Raw genomic sequence first — 22,855 nt, 5'->3', positions numbered from 1 at the left:
TAGATGTTGTTTTCACTCTTTTATCTAGGATTTTCTTGTTGGTTGGCTTTGTTCTCTATGTGTTCTTTGGCATTCAGTTCAACTTATCCTAGACCTCTAGCATAGCTTCTGTTTAACTGATCAGAATTTTTCAGCACTTGTTATTCTCATTCTTGCCCTGCCTATATGGGACTTTTTTTTTTTTTTTTTTTTTTTTTTTGAGGAGGGTCTACCTAGATATGATCAACCTCAAACAGGATTTTCCCAGACCAGCCAGGCCCATGTCTCAGGAGGAGGGTGTAATCAGTATCAAGTTTTCCTGAGGATGTCACCCAGCAGGTTGTCAGACTTTCCTGTGATGCCTGTAGACTGTGCTTTTCCTATCCTGCTCAGCAGGTAGTGCTTGTCAGCCTGCAGTTCTCCACTGGTGTAAAGAAGTGCGGTGTCTTTAATTCTCAGCAGACCCTGTTTCTGTTGGGTGTGATTGAGACAGAGACAGAGGTAGAATGCAAGCCTAAGCTTTTTTTTTCCTTCTTCTTCTTGTTTTCCCAGCCCCTGGGGTCTGAATTCTCTGAAGGAGGGCCACCACTTGAGCTGGGCCCTGTTTCCCCTTTCCCAGGGGAAGATAAGCCCTTTACGGAGATAACTCCTTCACTTGACTCCTTACTTTGTCTCTCAGACCTGTCTTAACTTCACCTTTGCATGACAGTTGAAAATGCCTGAGGCTTTCTCTATTGAGCTACTTAGAATAGTTTAAAAAAAAGAGGAATAAAAAGTAAGAAACCCCCCTTTCAGAGCCAGTTCCCAGCCCCCAAGTTTCACCAGTCAAGAGCCAGAGTTGGTACCCAGTTCTGGGTACACCTTTTCTTGGGGCACAGCCTTTTTCCAGAATTCTGTGCTTGGCTGACTCCAGAAGTCTCTGTTTTTATTTATTTATTATTTATTTTTTTTCCTGTCCGCGTCACCTCCTCTCTGCTGGAAGAGACCTCAGGATTCCTTTCCTGCTTCCTCTGGGTTTATCTGTGCTTGTAGCTTGTATTCAGTAGTCCAGATTTGTTAATTAAAACCACAGTTGGAGCTTCATTGAGCTACCTTCGCTAGTAGAGCCTGCTTCTTTTTCCCACAGGGGAGTGTTTCAGCTCAGCCTGCAGTGCCAGTGGGGGAGGCGCACCAGCTCTGCCGTTTGGGGGCTTTACAGTTCTGTGCTGTAGTCTCAGCCCTTCTACCTATTCCAGATTGGTGTACGATGTGTGTCTGGTAACAGATGTCCTCCAAACAGTTGTTCCAGACAGTTCCTGCCTATTTACTAGCTGCTGTAGAGGACTGACTAAATTCCATACCTCCCTATGCTGCCACCTTCCCTGCCCTTCCTCCAAAGGAATAGATTTTTAAAGATGGTCATATAATTCACCTTGCTCATTTTATAGCTGAATGAACAGGTTTAGGTCTATTTATCTGAGTTTCTATTTATCAAAGTTATTTTGATTTCTAGTTTATTTGGACTGTGCCCTATTTTTGCTGCTTTTGTCAATGTAAAGATTATGCTAATCTGTAGATTTATCAGAGCTATAAGACTACTTCTCATCTTTAAAGTTTCTGGTTTCTTTTACATGCTCCCTCTTCAAAGTACTTGACTTCCTTCTAGCTTTTGAAACCTCTGGAGCAACTTCTTCCATTGTTAAACTTTTTTTATTTGAGTTGCAAAACCAGAGAGATAAAGAAGGCCAAAAGAAAAGAGAGATTAAATCAGTTTTACCTTTTGGAATTATTTCCAGAACCAGGAATGAGATCTGAGGTCTCCTGATACCCAGTTTGTGGCTACTGTTATTCCCCCATAATAGCTGTGTTTGTTTTTTCTGCAAAAGAAAATCTCTCCATTCTTCCCTCCAATTCTGTATTGTTGTCTTACTCTTAAAACTCTGTTAACATCTGTACTTATCATAATATTGTAACAATAATAATGGAAGTTGCAAATGGAGGAGGAACCCCCCTCCCCCACCCCCCGCAAACTCCTAACAACTCCCTGTTAACTTCTAAAAGAAAACTTTTACGTAGGTGTAGTTGTAGCCAATTAGTAGTCTCTATCACTTTACCTTAAAAGTATTTCTAGTCCTTGCAGGTGATAGTAATAGTTGTTTTTGATTATTGAAGAGATATCTTTGTGTTGATGTTGCAGCAAACATCTCCATGTTGATGATGTTATATATATAGTAGTAGTAGCATGGTTAAGTGTAGTGGTTAAGGGCATGGCCTTTGTTGTCAAACAGAGCTGAGTTTGAGTCTGACACTTTGAGAACATTGGATAAGTTGCTTGATTGCCTATTTATTTATTGGTTTGATTTTCCTTGTTTATAGAATGAGGGCAATAGTAGTACCTACCTCATAGGCTTGTTAGGATTAAATGAGATTTATATGAAGTGGTAAACACTCTGCAAATGTTACCTATTGTTATTAATAGCATTATTTCCTAGCACTGGAATTACTGGGTCAAAGAATGTGAATGTTTTTGTATATTTAGAGATGAATTGCCTGGCTCTTTTCCAAAAGGATTGTTACAGTTGTTATTGGGAGATATGTAGGCATCAGCTTTTAGTTTTTTTCCTCTCTTTAATCTTTCTTAATCTGTCTATTTTTTTCCTTTTCTTTGTCAGTGTTTCACCGCAGATTTAACTTTTCAACAGATTATGGTCTCTCCAGAAGTGCAGAACCTGTTGGCATATTTTCAAGGAATGTTGCTGTTGCCATCATTTCCTGCATTGTTACTTGCTGGCATTCACATTGTGTTCATCAGCACCTCTGCTTCTCACAGGGATGGCACTTGATAGGCATTTCTCTTCCCTGTAAAGGGCAACAAGTTTGATTATACCACTCTTCCAAAATTGTTGACTGGTCTGATGGGGACTTGGACTAAAACTTTTTACTTCTCTTCTTAGTTTTGCTACCAATTATGAGCTTATGTAAATCTTTAAGCTTTGTTTTATGCCTTAGTTGTGTTTTACATCCCTATCCATAGAGATATTGATAAGTCTGTGCTGTTAAATCTGCAGATATTTATTGAGGGCAACCATGTGTGGTGATGGTGTAGAGTAGAAATTTACAGCCAGTAGTTAGCTGCTTACTACTACCATATCAGTGTGCTTCTCCTGTGATATGGGTAAGGATGTGAATGAAGTTGGTGCCTCCCTTGCTCTTTTTAGGGATTCAGAATTTTTTTGCTTTGCCCAGGAAATTATCAATTATATTTGTACCTCTAGGGCATCAGGAGAATTAGAAGTAGTTCCTCTATAAGAATGTGGTGAATTTCTGGTGTAGAGTTTGTACATGTCCAGGACTGAGAGCTGCAGACTAAGCTACTAGTGGATTGGTAGTTTAGCAGTAGGACACTTGATTCAAATAATTGGCTGAAGCAGTAGACTGGAAACTGCTTGGGCAAACAGATTCATCTATTCTTAGAAAAGTTCAGAAATGTAGGCTGGATCTGTTTTGAGGTTCTGGATAAGATGGCAGAGTGGGGAGCTCCAGGACTCAGTTCATCTCTAGGGCAGCTAGTAAACAGCCAGGAACTGTCTGAAACAACTGTTTGGGGACCCCAGAGACCAGAAGAACATGGTACAGCATCCAAAGAAGAGCAGAAGGAAGAGACTCATTAGCTGCAGTGAAGTGCTGTGAGTAGACCTTTCCATGCTGCAGTCTCATGCCCATTCCCTACCCTCATGGCAGGCTGTCCCAGGATCCAGTCTCTAACTGGAAATAAAAGTTCTCTTCCTCAAGAACAGCAGGGGACACACAGCCGAGTAACTTCAAGGCTTTTCATTAGTGAACTCTGAGTGCTGGGTCCTGGTTCCCTGAGCAGTTACAGTTTCGACATGCCCAGGACAAAAGGCAGCCAGCAGCCCCTGTTTCAACCCCACCTCAGATGGGGGTGGAAGCGGGGAAGGAGGGGGAGGGGACAACTTAAAGTCACAGTGCCTTCTTAGGGCTGCAGGGAACAATTTGCTGAAGGGTAGCTCTTCCCCAAGAAAAGAGGGGAAGGTTATGGCCCAGCACTGTTCTTGGCTTTTGATTAGCAAATTCAGATTGCTGGGTCCCATTTCTGTGCTAGGGTTTCAACCTACTCCGGGCAAAAGTGGCTGGCAGTCACGGTTTCAACCATGCTCCTGACAGGGGCAGAGTTGGTTGAGACTTAAAGGCACACTAGCACCTTAGGACTACAGGGAACTGTTGACTGAAGTGTGCCATATGCTGGTCAGGACAGGAAAGCACAATTCAAGAAGCCATCAAAGAAAAGTTTGACGTTCTTGTGGGTCTTCTCCCCAGGGCACTTTGGACCCGACCTACACCCCCTTTGTGAAACCCTGGCTTTGTTTTGGCTAAGGAATACTGACTTAGAAAGTCCTCTCCAAGGTGACCCTCCTCCCCAGAATTTGTTCTCCAGGTGAAAACAGCTAGAGACAATGAAAGGAATGTTAAAAAACAACAGAGGTGAAAGAGAGAGAAACACCCCGGGAGATGCTAACAAAGGACTCACAGAAGTTCAGAGAGAAGGTCGTGTCAGTCAAACGAGGAGCTAAAAGCAATGAATCCTGGGAGTGAAGGATCAACAGATGCTGGCCATGTGCCTTCCCATGTGACAGAGGAACCCGGGATGCCAGCAGCCTTTCTTTAGAGAAGGAATCCATGACTTTCAAAGATGTAACTATAAATTTCACCCTGGAAGAATGGTGATGTCATGCTGGAGAATGGTCCTCAAATGTGACTGATTCCTAAAACATCATGGACATGCTGTTTCAACCAGGGCCATCCCGTCCCTACCAATGTCCAGGGCAGGATATTTGGCTCACAGTGCTGTGGAAAGGAAGTTATATATATGGGAAACTCAGTCCCTCTTTGGTGTTCCAGGACATCAGATCTGCAGATCAGATGTACGTTCCCACTTGGGGCAAGGAGATGTATTGTGGAGGGAAGGAACTGGATCTTTCCAAATTCAGGATTCAGGCGGAGAAAATTGTTCTAAAAATCAAGAAATGCTGTCCATGCAACACATCTACAGGAAAGACACATCTACCATCATGTCATCGCAGAAATCTCATACTCAAAAGGATGTAGTGGACTGCTAGAAGATTTCACTCACAGATTGAGTGACTCAACATGTTTTCATTGACATGGGAAGAAAACTCTACTTCAGCAATATATTTGGAAAAGCCCTCAGTGACCAGTCATCTTTTAATCAACAAAAGCCAAACTTGCACTAGAAGTAAATGATATTAATGTCATCTAATTGATAAATACTTTATTCAAGCTCTTTTCTAATGCATTACAGTGGAACTCACAACAGAGAAACCATATGAATGCCACCTGTTCCAGTTTGCTAATGCTGCCATTATGCAAAATACCAGAAATGGATTGGCTTTTATAAAGGGGGTCTGTTTGGTTACTGTATTAGGGTTCTCTAGGGAAACAGAATCAATGAGAGATGTCTATGAATGTAAGATTTATAAAAGTGACTCACGCAACTGTGGGTATGCATGAGTCCAAATTCTGTAGGGCAGTCAGCAAACTGCAACTCCAATGAAGATGTTCAATGAACTCCTCAGGAAACAAACTAGCAACTTTGACGAACTCCTCAGGAAATGAACTGGGAACTTCAATGAACGTGTTCGATGAACTCCTCAGGAAATGAATTGGCAACTTCTACGAACTCCTCAGGAAATGCTTCACTTGTCAGCCAAAGAAGAAGTGAAGGTCCTCTGTCTGTATCACTTAAAAGTCTTCAACTGATTGATTGGATTAAATCTAGCCAACTGCCTTTTCTCACTGTGGAAGACACCCTTCGTTGACGTCATCAGTCTCAGCTGCAGCCAGTTGACTGATGATTCAATAAACCAGCCTGTTGGTTTATTAACTAGCCACAGATGCCCTTGCAGCAAAGGTTAGGCCAGTGCTTGCTTGACCAGACAGCTGGGTACCATCACCTGGCCAAGTTGACACATGAACCTAACTATCACAGTTATGAAGTTATAGTCTGAATGCATGAAAATGTCCAAATTAAGGCATCAGCACAAGTATATCTTCACTGAAGGAAGGCCAGTGGCATCCGGAAAACCTCTGTTAGCTGGGAAGGCACGTGGCTGGCATCTGCTGATCTCAGGTTGTGTTCCAGCTCCTCTCTAAGCTCCTGTGCATTCTTCAAATGGCAGAGCTGATGCCCTTCCCCCACTGGCACGGCAAGCTGAGCTGGAACACACCCCTGTGGGAAAAAGAAGCAGTCTCTGCTAGGAGCAAGGGAAGGTAGCTCAACCTAACTCCAACTGTGGTTTTAATGAACGAATCTGGACTACTGAATACAAGCTACAAGCACAGATAAACCCAGAGCAAGCAGGAAAGGAACCCTGAGATCTCTCCCCCAAAACAGCGGGATATACATTTTTCTTAAGTGCACATGGATCATTCTCCAGAATAGACTATATGTTGGTTCACAAAACAGTCTCAATAAATTTAAAAAGATTGACATTATCCAAATGCTTTCTCTGATCATAATGGAATGAAGCTGGAACTCAACAACAGGCAGAGAAATGAACAATTCACAAATATATGGAGGCTAAACAATACACTTTTTGTTTTACATTTTTTGTTGTGAAATACAACATACACGGAAAGGTGTTCCAAAATCCCAGTTATTTCCTTCTAGCTATTCTAGTATTCTATAAACTAAATGTGTGTGTGTGTGTGTGTGTGTATGTATGTATGTATATAAATATTCAGTATTCGTAATCCTTTGTTAAACCCTGTCTTGTCTGTTGCTAGCCCTGTCTCTCGTTTGATCACTTTCTCAATCTTCAGGGATATTTGGGCAGTGACCACTTAACTTGTTCATATTGAACAGGGGTGTCAACATTATTGGGAAAGGGGATGCATCTGGTTGATGTTCTTGAAGAGGCTGTTGCCTCTGGGTTTGGGGACTTACCAGGCATAGGAACACTCTGGAGGATCTCAGTTTCTAAAAAATAAACTTAATGAGTAAAACTTTTATAATGTCTCAGATAAGGACGTAGGTATTCTCTAGTATTTTCAGGACTACTGTTGTTTAGGGCTTGACATACTGTGGCCATTTGGAATGTCTAGCTGGAGCTTGCATAAGAGTGACCTCCAGGATAGCCCCTCAATTCTATTTGAAATCTCTTTGTCACTGAATAAACAACACTCTTAAACAGTAGGCCAGAGAAATTGAAAGAGAATTCAGTAGATATCTAGAGATGAAGGGAAACGAGAATACAACATATCAAAACTTATGGGATGCAGTGAAGGCAGTGCTGAAAGGGAAATTTATAGCCCTAGCCTACATTAAAGCCATAACTGCACACCTGGAGGACCTAGAAAAAACAGCAAACTAATCCCAGAGCAAGCAGAAGGAAAGAAATAATAAAGACTAGAGCAGAAATAAATGGAATTTAGACTAAGAAAACAGTAGAGAGAATCAATAAAACCAAAAGTTGGGGTATTCGGTTTTTCTTTCTGGAGTAATGAAAATGTTCTAAAATTGATTGTGGTGATGAATATACAACTTTGTGAATATACTGTGCTCCATGAATTGTATATTTGGATCGATCATATGATTTGTGAATATATCTTAATAAAACTACTTAAGAAAGTAAAATTAATTACAGACTAAAAGAAAAAATGTAGACTGGAAGATGAGAACCAGTATGTAAAATGCTAGTCTAAGAAATATGTCTTCTTAGAGGGACAGACAATTAAGAATTCGTGAAATCAACAAAAATGGAAGGTTTTGACCAAAATGTGCAAAAAATAAATTTAAAAGACCCTCAGATGTATATAACCTCTAGCACCAGCGTTACCAGGTCAGAGGCAGATGTATAACTAGCTGATTGCTTAAAACAAGCCAAATGGATTTGTAAAAGTATGGATCAGCTATTTTCTTTAAGACAAGGGAAAAAAGTGCAGAAAACCTTGGCTATGAGTTGGGAAGATAGATATATGAACTTCAGCAAGTAGTGTGCTTTTTGATTTGCTTTAAAAAGAAAGGATTGGTGGAAACAACTGATTGTGGTTGAGTGATTCAAATTGAGAGAAGCTTGCTAAATGTAGAATGCCTTCTTATCTCAAGTGGGCTGGACTGTCTTTAGACACACTGGACTGTCAAGTACATTTAAATAAGCTTTGATCTACAAAATATTGAGCTGCTTTCATTTGAGCTAAGAGGGATCTTGATTGTACTTATTATGAACTCTTAAATTTGCAAATGAGGAAACTGGATTCTCAGCTAAAATAGCCCTAGTTCATTCAAGAGTTGAGAAGCAAACTTTCTTTCTCTTTAGAGTGTATTTGTAGAAAATTTGTGGCTACTCCTTTTTCAGTAATCAGAATTCCTATCATCGAATCTTGTCTCCACCTAGTGGAAGCAAACATTGATAGTTTCCTTTGATGTGCAAAAGTGTCTAATTTTTATGAAGCCCGTTTTATCTATTTTTTTTTCTTGTGTTGCCTGTTCTTTGAGTATCGTATTTAAGAAACTTGCCAAATCCAAGGCCTGGAGATTTCCCCTTCTGTTTTCATCTAAGAGTTTTATGGTTTAACTCTTAAATTTAGGTGTTGATGTAATTTGAATTAATTTTTGTGTATAGTGTAAGGAAAGGGTGCAGTTTCATTTTTTGCATATGGATGTCCAGTGTTCCTAGGAACATTGTTGAAGAAATTGTTCTTTCCCCATTGAATGGTCTTGTCAACCTTGTTGAAAATCATTTGAACATAGATATGAAATTTATTTCTGGTCTCTCAGTCTTTTCCATTGGTCTTTATGTTTTTCCTTGTGCTAGTACCGAACTTTTAATGACTGTAGCTGTTCAATAAATTTTGAAATTGGGGAGTGTGAGTCCTCCAACTTTGTTCTTTTTTTATGATGGCTTTGGCTATTTGGGACCTCTTACCATTCCATTCTGAAGATCCATTTTTCCCATTTCTGCAAAAATGCTGTTGGGATTTCGATAAGGATTGCATTGAATCTGTGTATGCTTTGGACAGTATTCTCACCCTAAGCTTTCTAGTCTTTGAATACGATATTTTTTTTTCCCATTTATTTAGGTTACCTTGAATTTCTTTTAGCAATGTTTTGTGGTTTTCAGTGTACAAGTCTTGTGCCTCCTTGATTAGACTTATTAGTAGGTATTTTATTCTTTTTTTTCCCCTTAGACTTTTTATTTTGAAATATCAAACTTATAGGACAGTTGCAGAAATAATAGAAAACCCATACAAAGAACTCCAGCATACCCTTCCCCATGCTCAGATCCACTAATTTCAACATTTTACCAAAACATTTGCTGATCATTTGTCAACCCATCTACCTATCTATTTTCTGAACATTTGAGAGTAGGTTTTATACATCATGCTCCTTGAATACACAAAATACTTCCATGTACATTTGCTAAGAACAATGATACATTTATGTAACCACCTTGGGTACAGTTTTATCAAGTTGAAGAACTTTAACATCGATTTAAAGTTGACTGTCTGTATTTCAATTTTTTTCACATATCCCAATATTTTGGGACTTTTCTCCAGTATTAGATCCAGTCCAGGATCATGTATTGCATTTAATTGTCATTGTCTCTTTAGTTGATCTCTCTCTGCATACCAGTCACAACACTGTCCTACCCTTACCACCATCCATTACCAAAACTTTTCCATCATCCTAAACAGAAATCTTGTGCCATTGTGTACTAACTCCCCTTTCTCCTTTCCCTACCCCTACCTGTTAACGCATACTCTATTTCTCTATGTGTTTGCCTATTCTATCTGTTTCATAGAAGTGGAATTATACTATACCTGTCCATTTGTGTCTGGCTTATTTCACTCTACATGATGTCTTCAAGGTTCATATGTTTTGTAGCATGTCTCAGAACTTCATTCATTTTTTTAAGACTGAGTAATATTCCAGTGTATGTCTATACCACATTTTGTGTATCCATTCATCTGGTGAGCATTGCTTTCACCTTTTGGTAACTGTGAATAATGCTTCTGTGAATATTGATGTTCAAATATCTGTTGGAGTCCCTGCTTTCAATTCTTTTGCCTTTTTCTCGATTCGGTGGTTGCATGGTTGCTGTAGACCTTTGACTGTTTTCCGGAGTTCTGAGAAAGTTGGTTCTGATAATTTCTGCTTATGTTTTGATGTATCTGTGGAGGGATGGAAGTTTGGAGCTGCCTACTTCGCCATTTTGCTGATGTCACTCTCTGTCCTGGGTAATATTTTATCTAGGATAACTTTTCATTGCTAAAGTCAAAGTCATCAAAACTTAGATTAAAGTTTGGTTAGGAATGGTTAGCTGCATATATGCTTGGGGGAAAGATCAGGGACTGCTAGTAGCATTTGGAAATGTCAGGAATTTCCTTAGGTTAATCTTTAGCTAGAGCAATGGTTCTTAACCCTGGTTGCTCATTTCAACCATCTGCCTGGCTTTCAAATCATACTGGGGGTCCACCCCTGGAGACATTATTCATTTGGTCTGAAATAGGACTTGATATCAGAATTGTTTAAAAGCTCTCCGGGTGATTTCCGTTTGCATCCAAAGTTGAGCATTAGTTCTCTAAAGGAAGAGTGTTCTTTTTGTAGGTGCATTTAATTTTCTTTTGGTAGAAGAGGAATAAGACTCCATTGGACAAGACACCTGAAGTACATATTTTCCTACTTTTTCCCATTCCTCTATTGGCTTCTGACATTTGTGTGGTCTATTAGTTTCCTGTTGCTGCTGTAACAAATTGCCACGTATTAGTGGTTTAAAACAATGCAGATTTATTATCTTAGGCTTCTGGAAGTTAGAAGTCTGAGATGGGTCTTACAGGATTAAAATCAAGGTGCTGGCAGCCTGTGTTCCTTTTGGAGTTTCCTTTTCTACCTTCTAGAGACCATCTGCATTTCTTTGCTTATGGCCTCTTCCTCCATTTTCAAACCACTGGTGTGGCATCTTTAAATCTTTCTCTTTCATGTGACCTTTTCTGTCTCATATAAGGACCCTCGTGATTACATTGGACCTACCTGGATAATTCAGAATAATCTGTCCATTTTAAGATCTTTAATTTAATTGTAAGTCCCTTTTGCCAAGTAAGGTAACATAGTAACACATTCTGGTGATTAGGATGTCGCTACCTCTGGGGGCCCATTATTCAGCTGACCAGAGTTGCACACTTAATTCAGAAGGCAACTAAAAATTTAAAAATGAAATATTTTAGTTAAATTGATACCATATTGTAACCCAAAATAAATAGCTTCTGTATAGTAAGTTATGATTAATCTTTCTTGTACCTCAGGAACAATCTTCTTTATTTTAGGGATGTAGGTTGGATAGGATAGGGCAGCTTGTCTCATTCTTATTATGAGAACGATAATAATAGACATTATGTTCTTCATGAAATTGGTACCTTATTTCAACTCTGGCAGGATTTTATACTTTGATTTTTGGAGTGTCTTGTAAGAGTAGTTTTTATACAGCAGGGTTGAAATTCACCAGTAGGTTTCTTCCTGCCCTAGTAGTATTGCTCATGAGTTGTTTTTGGACCAGATGCTGATAATTCATAACATTGGTACATGGTGGGATCATTTTGAATAGTACTCATCCTGCACCTGTGAATTCAATTAACAGGCCCGGAGTTTCCTTTGATCCTTTCCTCATTTTTTTCTTTTTATACCACATGTTCTTTTCTTTTATGATTTTGACCATTTTAAGCTGAAATTTCTCACCAGAATCTTTCATGCTTCACATGTGTTTATGCTGGTACTTTATATTCAGCAAGTTCAAAACTAAATTCAGCTTCTTATTCCTTCCTAGAAAATATACACCAATTCCTATTTTTCTGTGTCATTTTTTAGCATCAACATCAGCACATCCTCACACTTGGGACCTGTTTTTTATTGTTCTCTCTCTCATTTCCTATATCCCATGTATTTTACCTCCTAAATGTTTTCAGGTCTGCCCTTCCAAATTCATCCTTGTATTCTTGTAAACTTGGTATTCTTGCCTCCCTCAAATCCATTCTCTACACTGTTGCTGGTTGATCTGCTTTTCTAAAATGCAAATATGACCTTGTCATTCCACTGTGGACCTTCCCTGCCATCTCTGCACGGCATGTTAAACCTTCACTAATTTGTTCCACAGCTTAATTCTTTAGCCTCATCCTGTGCTACTCCTCCCTAGCTCCCTCTTTTTCAGTCGCTTATTGGTGAACTACTTGGAGTTTCCCAAACATACCTTGTTGGTGCTTCTGGACTGCTTTCCTTTTCCTCATTTGGTTAACTCCCACCTAATTTTAAACCCTCTTATTCCAGGAAGAAGTCTTTTTCTCTAGGAAACCTTTTCTGATTTGTCATTTTCCATTTGACTACTTCTTTGTGCTCTAGCATTTACCAAATTGTATTGAAAACATGTTCAGGGCCTGTTCTGCCCCACTAGCCAATAAACTCTTGGAGGGTTTCATTTCCTATTACATGGTAACCCTCATTAAATGTTTCCTCAACTGTTGAACTCAACTGTTTTTTTTTCATCGTGTTTTTCATCACTGTTAGTTTCTGCTGTGAGATGGACAAAGGGACAGAAGGAAAGCAAGGCTGGTGTGATATGTAACCAGTGTAGACCTTTTGATAGGTGCTTCCCTACATCTTCAAGACTTGTTGAACATCACATTTCACCCTTTATTGGGGAAAGACAGAATTGGGCCATTAAGAAAGTTTGAGTGGGTCTGGTTGGGGAGGTGGTAGTGTTAGCAGAGATAAGATAGTGATAGGTGGTGGGAAATGTATGGTATGAGGGCATAGATCACATTAAATTATCTAGATCTGCATTATAAATGAAGCTTTAAAAAAAACCCTAAGAACATGTATTTTTCCTGTACTAATGCCTTAATTATATATAGATTCTGAAGCATTAAATCTGTTACCAGCACTCAAAATCTGTATTAAGGCTGGATAGTGAAAATTTTTCAGATCACCTTTGAATGGTTTCTGCTTTGTGTTCTACATTGTGGAAAAGATATAATCTAATTAGGAATTGATTATATTGCCTTTTAAAATAAAGCTACTTGGTTATTAAAGTAATTTAGATTGAATATTCCAGATGTTTAGTGCAATGAAAACTTTTTTCAATAAAAACATTTTCATTGTGTCTTTAGAAGCTTACAGAAATTATTAATGTCTGTCTTAGAGCCACGGTTTTAGATTTAACTGCTGAAAGTGGTTTTTATGAGGTGATAGTTACTGCAGGCAATGTTAAGATGGCAGTTGGCTTGCTTTTTCAGAATTTATTATTGTTCCCTCGTTTGCCTAATCTTGAGAAAATTTCTAAAATCTAACCTGTATCCTGTAAGCAAGCAACACTTTAATTAAGGAACAATTGCTTGCTCATTCATAAGTTGTGAAATATAATAGAAGAGGAAAGGAAAATGCTAAATATTGGGAGAGTTAATAGATGTGACCTTTATTTACTTCACTCTCTTCAGAGGGACCAATAGCCATGGTTATGGAAGAAAAAGATAAGTTTCTTATTTAAAAAAAAAAAGACAGCTTCTTAGTTCCTTTTTATTTCATAGTGCTTAGGGAAGTAAATCTTAAATGAAGAAAAATGCTTTACAAGAAAGTGGGATATTCTAAGTAATTTAAAAGTGATTGTATTCTCTGATACATACTTTACAGGATAAAAACTTAAATGTCGGTGGTAGGGAGGTGGTTATATTTATTTGTTGTGTTATAGTTACTCTGGTGTTTGGCAAGAAAAATGGCCAAAATGAAAAATGAAAAATGGCCGCCAAAAGATACTGCATCGTCATCCCTGTAATGGTAAATGTTGCTTTGTTTGGAAAATGATTTTTGCAGTGGGATTGTTAATGAGGAGGTTATGCCTGATTAGCCAGGTAAATGCCTTCACAAATGGCCTTTCTAAGAGAGAGGCAAAGGGAGATTACAGACAGAAGAGGAGGTGGCATTGTGAACATGGAGGCAGAGATTGGAAAATATAGCCACAAGGCAGGGAATGCTGAGAGTCATCCAAAGCTGACTGAGGCAGGAAAAAGATTCTCTTCTAGAGGCTCTGGCGGGAGTACAGCACTGCTGACACGTTGATGTCAGCCTAATGATAGAGAGATTTAGAATTTCAGACCTGCAGAAATGTGAGAGAATAAATTTTGGTTGTTTTAAGGGACCAAATTTATGGCACTTTGTTAGAGCAGACACAGGAAACTTAATACTGAAAGCATTCTTAAAAGAGTGAATAGTTATTTCTAAATAACCCCATTTACTTAAATTCTTTCTCTTTTTAGGAGATATAGATAGCTTACTCATTAGACTGTGGTTCTATTTTAGATGCTCTGAATAGACCAAACAATTGGTATGATTAAAGCAGCTACTAAACATATTTGGGCTCAGAAGTCTGAAGCTCAAAATAAGTTACATATAAACTTACTTTTTTTTTTGAGAAAAATGTTTTATTCACTCTGGAGGCTCCCTTGTGGATGCTTTCATATAGCTATACTCTAGTAAGAGCACAATTCAGACTCTTAGAATTTTACCATACAATGTCATTTCTGTTACCTGAACGTCTGCTATTTAATACGAATTCCTCTTTCACCCATACAATCTACACTTGAGGCTCTTGTCCAAACAAGAATTGAGTTATGGGTTCACTGTGATCCAGCATGTGACAAGGCTCTCTTGAGACTTTATTTTATTGAGACTCTGATGAAAGCATAAAGGCCATATAAATTCTCTACACTTTAGCCCTACATCAGTTTATCATCAGACAGCAGTATACCTAGGCTATGTTATCTTAAATCATCTAAAAAATTGTGTGTGTGTGTGTGTGTGTGTGTGTGTGTGTCAGCGGTGGGGGGTGGGGGTGTGTGCTGGTTATTCAAGAAAACAAACATTCATTTGAATGTCTCTGAATATTGTGCAAGCTGTGGTTCAGGATGGCCTTCCTTTATGTCACGTAGTGCCTCTTTTACAAAGAACTCACAAATTTCCTCTGGAATTTGAACCAGAAAAGTCTATCCATATGTTTCTCTTTTTGCTTTACACTTCCAGGAACCATACTTAGTATTCAGTTGCATACAGTTTACTAATAGTAGACTACTGACAAAGAAATTGGCCCATTCTGGCAATTTTAATTTATTATAATTTAGCCTTAAATGAATAGTATTGGATTAACCTACCCATTGACTTTCTGTTATATGAGGCACATAAGTTAACATCCTTGTGTGAACAATATTTTCTTCTCTAAAATTTTTTTTGAAAGGTGATTAATTTACGTGTTACTCTAAATTCCTTGATAAGTTAGAGCATGGCTAAGTCATTTTTTCCCTAGCTTTTTACATAGTAGGGGTCTGAGAAATAAGAATGCTTATTTACTGAAATAAATGAATGGGATGATATGCTCAGTTTTATGTCTATCACTTATGGAATTTTCCAGACACTTTGCATGAATATCTCCTTCTGCTTTGCCAGTGACCCTGAAAATCTTTCACTTTGCAAATTAAAGAAAAAAGTCTCTGAGAGGTTGAGAAATTTGGATCTTATGGATCCACAGCCGGTACGTGCTAGGTTTCAAAAAAAAAATGTCCTATACATAGGACATCCCTAAAATACAGAGTTCTGTGCGCTTATACTGTTGAGGAATTTATGAATTAGAGGATCTATTTTGCCTTCTTTCTAGTAACTAGGAATGGTCCTAGGCACAAATGTGTGGTCCAGTTAGGGAATTTAAGGGTCTTGGGATTTCAGTGAGTTGAATGGGGACTTATGTTAGTATTGTTTTTAAGTTTTTCACATGAACCTTGTTCTTTGCCCCTCTAACATCTATAGAATTGCCCTCATGTTTTTCATACCCCCCTCAACCAACTTGAAAAGGTTGTAGCTTAGGGATAGGACAGAAATGGCATTTTAGAAAACCTCTGCATTACTTTGGTTGTACTATTAAATGAATATTTCTGTAGAAACAGTTTTATCATTAGTATTTAGGTCCCTAGGTTAGTTTTCAAAAGAACAACCCATAATGTAGTGATGACACTAGTATACAGATACAAATTTTCCAGTATTTCAGGCACTTAGTTAAGTATAATGTTTTTAATGGAAAAACTTAGAATGAAAATTTAGTTTCAAATTGGGGACTTAATGTACTTTTGTTCTAAAAAAATAATTTTTATATATATTTTCAAAAATGTGTTATTCTTTGGGAAAGCCTGCGTTAAAGGATAAGTAACTGTATGATAAAATGATAAATGTTTAATACCTGTATTTATTCATATTATCCTGAAAATGGATACAGGATCTCTGGGGCAGAGACAGATTATGACTCACAGTTACTGCATTGGTTCTCCTTTGCCTGGCTCTTCTCAGGCAATGTGATGAGAACCGATGTCATCCTACATATATCAGAGTCTGGTAGGCGAGGAACCCTGAATCTGGGAGCTTATATGCAGGATTTCCACCTCCCCTCCTGAGAGAGGAAGAGAAACCTCTGCTCCCTAATATAAACAAATTCTCCTTAGAAACATAAGGTGAAGGGTCCTGGGTTCTTTTTTTTTTTCCCCAAATGACTTATTTATTGTCACTTGTCCATTGACCAACAGAGTCCATCTTAGGAGTTCAGAGTAGGAGCTGGCTGTGGACTGGAGAAGTCAGGGGGCCTTTGTGAAAAGGTAAGACTTGAGCTAATCTTTGAAGATTTTTTTTTTTAATTCAGTTTTATTGAGATATATTCACATACCATACAGTTATCCAAAGTGTACAATCAGTTCACAGTACCATCATATAGTTGTGCATTCAATCCCCTAATCTATTTTTTGAACATTTTCCTTGTACCAGAAAAAGTAAAAATAAGAATAAAAAATAAAAGTAAAAAAGAACACCCCAATCATCCCCCCCACCCTATTTTTCATTTAGATTTTTGTACCCATTTTTCTACTCATCCATCCATACACTGGATAAAGGGCGTGTAATCCACAAGGCTTTCAAAATCACACTGTCACCCCTTGTAAGCTATAATGCTATACAATCGTCTTCAAGAGTCAAGGCTCCTGGGTTGCAGTTTGACAGTTTCAGGTATTTACTTCTAGCTATCCCAGTCCATTAAAACCTAAAAAGGGTTATCTATATAGTGCATAAGAATGCCCACCAGAGTGACCTGTCGACTCCATTTGGAATCTGTCAGCCACTGTAACTTTATTTCGTTTCGTTTTGCATCCCCCTTTTGGGCAAGAAGATTTTCTCAGTCCCACAATGTGGGTCCAGATTTATCCCCGGGAGTCATATCCCGTGTTGCCAGGGAGATTTACATCCCTGGGAGTCGGATCCCACGTAGCGGGGAGGGCAGTGAATTCATCCATCAAGTGCTAGAAAGAGAGAGGCCATATCTGAGCAACAGAGAGGTACTCAGGGGAAGACTCTTAGGCACAGTTAAAAGCAGATTTAGCCTCTCTGCAGTAATGAGCTTCATAAGGGCAAATCCCATGATAGAGGGTTCAGCACATCCAGAGTTTTAATTTTTGGGATGTAAATAAATGTTTCTGGGGGAGTGGGGAAGATCAGACAAGTCTTAGAGTTTACAACCCCTGAAATGTCCCCGTAGTCTGGGGATTCATCCCCTGAAATGTTAAACACCTACTGCTGGAAAGGGTAAATCTCTTACTCTCTATTTAGTCACCTTTTACGTTTCAAGGCTTTGCTCAGAAAGCCCTAAGCATGCAGAAACATAAAAACAGTATTTTCTCTGCACTTAGAAAGTTGGCCAACTATTAGGTCTTCCTTTTTTCTTACCCTTTCCTGTGTTCATTTGAAGTGAGTTCTTAGACATGAAAATGTGAAGAACTCACTTCATAATAATAAATGAGCTCCTTTCTTCATTTATTATCAGCATCGTTGAGTTCTTCAGTTAATATTAATTACTGTAGACCAGGTGCAGTGTTAAATCCTGAGAACATTGTGGTGAATGAAATAGACAGGTGTCCTGCTTTTGAGGGGCTCAGAGACTATAAAAGTGAGCGCTATGGTGCCAAAAAATGGAAAGACCTGAGAGAAAGAATGTCAAAGTTAGAATTTTATTAGAAAGGAAGGCTTTTGAAGAGGCGACATTTAAACTGAGGCCTGACTCACAAGAAGGAGCGAGCCAAGGGAAAATCTGGGGAGAAGAAAGCATTCCATTCCCGTTAGAAGGACAACTAGTGAAAAGCTTTTAAAATGAGAACGAGCTTGGCAAGATAAAGTTCTGATGGCAAGTGTGGCTGAAAACGTAGTGAACAGAACTCAAAATCAGCAACACATATCCATTTAGGTATTTGGATTTGTTTTTTTAATTGGTTAAATAGGACCATAGGATACATTTTGCTTTACAACTTGCTTTTTAAAACAAACAAACTTGATGTATGTGTTCATACGTTATGTTCCATGTCAAGTACATATAGGTACATAGTTTTCTGTATACATATAAATCCCAAATAGCTATTTTCTGTTGATATGTGTATAGATTTTTATAATTTTTTGCTATTACAAACAATGCTGTGATGACCATCCTTGTACATGTATTTATGAATACTTGTATAAGAATTCTTGTTAAGTAGGTTCCTAAGAGAGTGATTACCATGCCAAAACTTGAGTGCATTTAAAGTTTTGATATATATGCTGCTTTGAGAGGTGGAGATTCAGCCAGTATAGAAGAATGAGTGTTATTTTTTTATTTGTCCAAAGAGCATAATAGATTCTTGATAATTCTGTTAGAGAGAATCTGGTTTGGTCTTTCGTTGTATTCTCATTCATTGACATCTTTTTCTTAAATATATCTTGATTTACAACAGTTGTATGGATTTTTTTTCAAAGAAAAAGTAAACATGATCATTTTAGAGTTTTAAAGTAAGTGTATGTTTAAGTGTACAATGTACCAAGGTTCTCTTACGTGTGTATTTTACTTCCAAAGACTGAAGAAGATAATGACATCAACCAGTAAATTTTTAATTGTGTGTTGATCACAGATAATAAATTTTAAAATGGGGAGTGCATCTTCATAGAGATTTCTATAGTTGCTTGATTCACCTAGCTTCTATATCCAAGACGACATTTCTAAAACTAGATAATTGAGCTTTAACTGCCGTATTGCTCTGTCCCCAAAACTGTGCCGATTTATACTTGCAATGATTTGAGAATTCCTATTTCTGCACATCCTTTAACACAAGATCTTATTGCTCATCTTAATTTTTGTTAATATGTATTTACACATAGAGCATATGTAGCATTGTTTTGATTTGTAATTTCATGATTATTAATGAAGTGAAGCTCAATATCGTTTTATTGGTCACTTGTATTCTTCTGGTAATTAGCCGTTCATCATTTCTGCCTATAATTGAGTTGTTTTTGAGGTTGATTTAGAAGGACTCTGTATTTGATAGATACTAGCTTCTGTTAATTGTGGAACTTATTTTTACTCATTTGTTTAGGTACATCAGATTTAACTTTTTTTTTAATACTTTCAAACCTACAGGACAGTTGCAAAAATAATACAAACCCCATACAGAGAACAACATACGCTACCCACCCCCCACCCTCAATATCCAGATCCATCTATTAACAATTTGCCATATTTGCTGAATCATTCTGTTTATTCTTCTTTTGATATATCTGTTATCATTCCATTTTCGAAACACTTAAGTGTAGATTTTATGTACCCTGCTTATTGAATACTTAACACTACTATGTACATTTCCTAAGAACAAGGATATTCACTTATGTAACCACCTTATACGCACTTAGGAAATTCAAGAAATTAACATTGATATAAAGTTTACATTCTGTATTTGATCTTTTTCATATGTCCCAGTAATGTCCCTTTAATCCTTTACTCCTCCCTTGCTAGATCCCACCCAAGATCTTGTATTGCATGAAATTGTCATTGTCTCTTTAGTTGCTGTTTCTATTTTTTGATTGTGGGAACATATATACAACATCAATATTTCCATTTCAGTCCCTCCCAAGCATACCATTCAGTGGGATTAATCATGTTCACAGTATCATGGTACCCTCAACACCCGTCATTACCTTCTCTAACACTTTCACATCTCCCCAACAGAATCCTGTATGCATGCATTAACTCCCCATTCCCCTGCCCCTGGCAACCTGTGCTCTAATTTCTGTTTCTATGAACTTGCATATTCTCAGAGATTTCCTTTGCTTGAATTTAATATTCTGAATCTATAACAGCCACATTTACTCTTTTACAAACTTAACTCCAATAGTATACTCAAACTGTGTTCCTGTACCCCTGCACCCCCACACCTTTATGTAGTACTTGTCAGAAATTACATGTTCATTATGAATCCCAACCCACTGATTTACCATTGCATTTTATGCATTCACCTTTTAGTTCCTGTGGGAAGTAAAAAGTGGAGTTACAGACCAAAAATACAATAGTGCTGGCATTTATGGTTACCTGTGTCCTTAATCTCACCGGAAATCTATTTTTTCATGCAGCTTCCGTCTATTGTCTGTTGTCCTTTCCTTTCAACTTGCAGAACTCTTTAGCAGTCGCTTGTAGGGCCAATCTGGTAGTGAGAAACTCTCAGCATTTGTTTATCTGGGAATATTTTTATCTCGCCCTCATTTTTATTTCATAATTGAGACTTTATTGGTTGTTTTAATGATCAGCACACAGACATTATGAAAAATTTGTACACAATTCTTACGTATGTCTGTGAATCTAAAGAGCCATGTAGTTGTAATTCTTTTCTGAAGTTATTCCAGTAACTCTCCAGTTTAAAATTTGATTTCTTAAGAGAATATCAAGTACCAATATTTTCAAATGTTGATAAGCTGTTATATTGTAAGTCCCACTAATTTACAATTTAATATTTAAATTTACAAATTAAACATCCAGTTTGCCTAATTACTTTGCTATATGCTGTGCAGAGTAATTAGGCAAACTGGATGACCATGATCAAGGATGTTACAGAGTGCACACAGTTCTGACAGAGAGCGCCAAGATCAGGGGGCAGTTTTAAGGAACAGTTCTAAAAAGCATGGGAATAGAAGTAATTTAAAATGTTCAACACATATTAAATGCATGACCTTGACTCCAAATTGTCATTTAGTATGTGTTGTATTATAGGGTACAAATAAGCTGTTTTTGTTCCCATCTTAGAGCTTGTGTCTAAGGCCATGTTCCATGTGTGTGTGTACCGGATTCTTCCCCTCTACTCAAAGACAAGCAGAGACTTGGCCTTACATTGCTCAGTTCATTCATACCAAAAGGGAAGGCAGAATTATTAAAGTACAAATTCAAGTGGGTTTGTAGATTTGGTAGTAGGAGAGAGTAGAGAGTCTCTGCCTGTTTTCCAAGTGAAATAGAAAGCAAGGACATCAGCTGAGAGGGTGTGGTGAAGATAGTGTTGGATGATTGAGGATAAATATTGGTGTAGAAGAAGAGTTTAAAGAGTGAATTGACTAGGGAATTAATTATAGATGGGAGGATTGTCGGTCATCATTAAGAACTCATTTGAGGTTAATGAGTATTTAAAGTGAGACCAGTCAGCGTGATTATTTTTTTAGCTGCTAGGTGCAACAATTTTGTTGTTGGAATGATCCAGGGTGGGGGTTTTGACAGCTAAGTGCAACAATGGAGAGAGAATAACAAGACAGTTGAAGGTGTGTGATGATCCACTGTGGAACACAGTAGGAAGTGAGATATGAAGGGGATGAAAGATAGTGAAAAGTAAAGATCGGTGGAAAAAGTGAGTCAGTGAGTGGGATGCTTGAAATTAAGATTATGGATGGAGTACTGTATTAGTGCCCCATCCAGGGTCTAATGTATATAATCCTATGGGATTGAGTGGTTGAGATTGGGTGTGGGACAAAATATTAGAGATGAGAGATATTGGAAGAGTCCTTTATGTAGAAAACTGAAATTACCCAGAACTATAACAGGAGTCCTATGACATGAAGTCATAGAGATGACTTCATGTGAAGTGTTAATTAATAATGCAGGATTTAAACATGAGAAAAATTAATTCTTTAATTGCCAAAATGTTAGTATAGGAATTTTAAGGAAGAAAAGATACGTTAAGGTTAAATGGTAGGGGAGGGCTGTATGTAAACAGTGAGGTTTAAACAGGGTCTACAGAGAGAATATTCTTTCCACAAGTAATTACTGAACGTATGCTTGTCTGATAGTCATCATACTGGGTGCTAGGGTGGGTTCACAGTTTCCTGCACATAACGTGGTGGGACTAGGCCACAAATGGGTAAACAAACAATGCTTTCAGTGAGAGGAAGTGCTCTGGTAGAGGAAGGTGTAAGATGCTGTAGGAGCACTAAGAATGGAGCTGCTAACCTTTCTGGAGTGGGGAGGGGATTCTCAGGGTAAGAGACCATTTGAACACAGCTTTTGTGTAGGATTCATATATGGGAGTGAGGAGGTTGGGGAGAGAGTACAATTCAATTGTATGATGTGGCGTTATGAAGCTTTATGGCATGTTTGAGAAAAGTGAGAATAATTCTGAATGTTTTAAGAGGTGAATACAAGGAAATGTGGTAGGAAGGTAAGTGGGGGCCAACTCTCAAAGGTCCTGAGATGATTACTTTTTTCTAAAGCACCTTTGAGTAGCTAATAATGTCTAACAAGAAAGTTACATGAAGAAAGTAATATTTTAGGGATTTTTTTTTGTGACAGTGTGCCAGATGCCTTATTTTGACAGTAACATTTTTTAATGTGATACCCTTTTACAATTTACACAAAATTATGAGTTCAGAGAGGAGAACATGGGGGCCAATTTCTTTCTGGGTTATGATTTTATTTATTGCACCATCACTCATATGCCTGTTTCAGAGTGGAAAAAATAG

General features: G+C 38.0%; 1 protein-coding gene across 2 annotated transcripts in view; it reads left to right on the top strand.

Moving 5' to 3' along the window:
* Positions 1-22,855, top strand: part of RNF2 (ring finger protein 2) — a 71,111-nt gene that overhangs the window by 15,899 nt on the left and 32,357 nt on the right. Inside the window, exon 2 of one of the 2 annotated variants that reach the window (XM_037825173.1) lies at positions 16,606-16,674. The exons of the other annotated variant lie outside the window; for it this stretch is intronic. The gene's annotated coding sequence lies outside the window, so the exon portion shown is untranslated. The remainder of the gene's footprint in view (positions 1-16,605; positions 16,675-22,855) is intronic. 2 annotated transcript variants of the gene reach the window in all.

The sequence above is a fragment of the Choloepus didactylus genome, chromosome 2 (assembly GCF_015220235.1).
Source record: "Choloepus didactylus isolate mChoDid1 chromosome 2, mChoDid1.pri, whole genome shotgun sequence".
Lineage (NCBI taxonomy): Eukaryota > Metazoa > Chordata > Mammalia > Pilosa > Megalonychidae > Choloepus > Choloepus didactylus.
The sequence above is the reverse complement of the archived record's forward strand: the minus strand, read 5'-3'. Positions and strand labels throughout refer to the sequence as shown.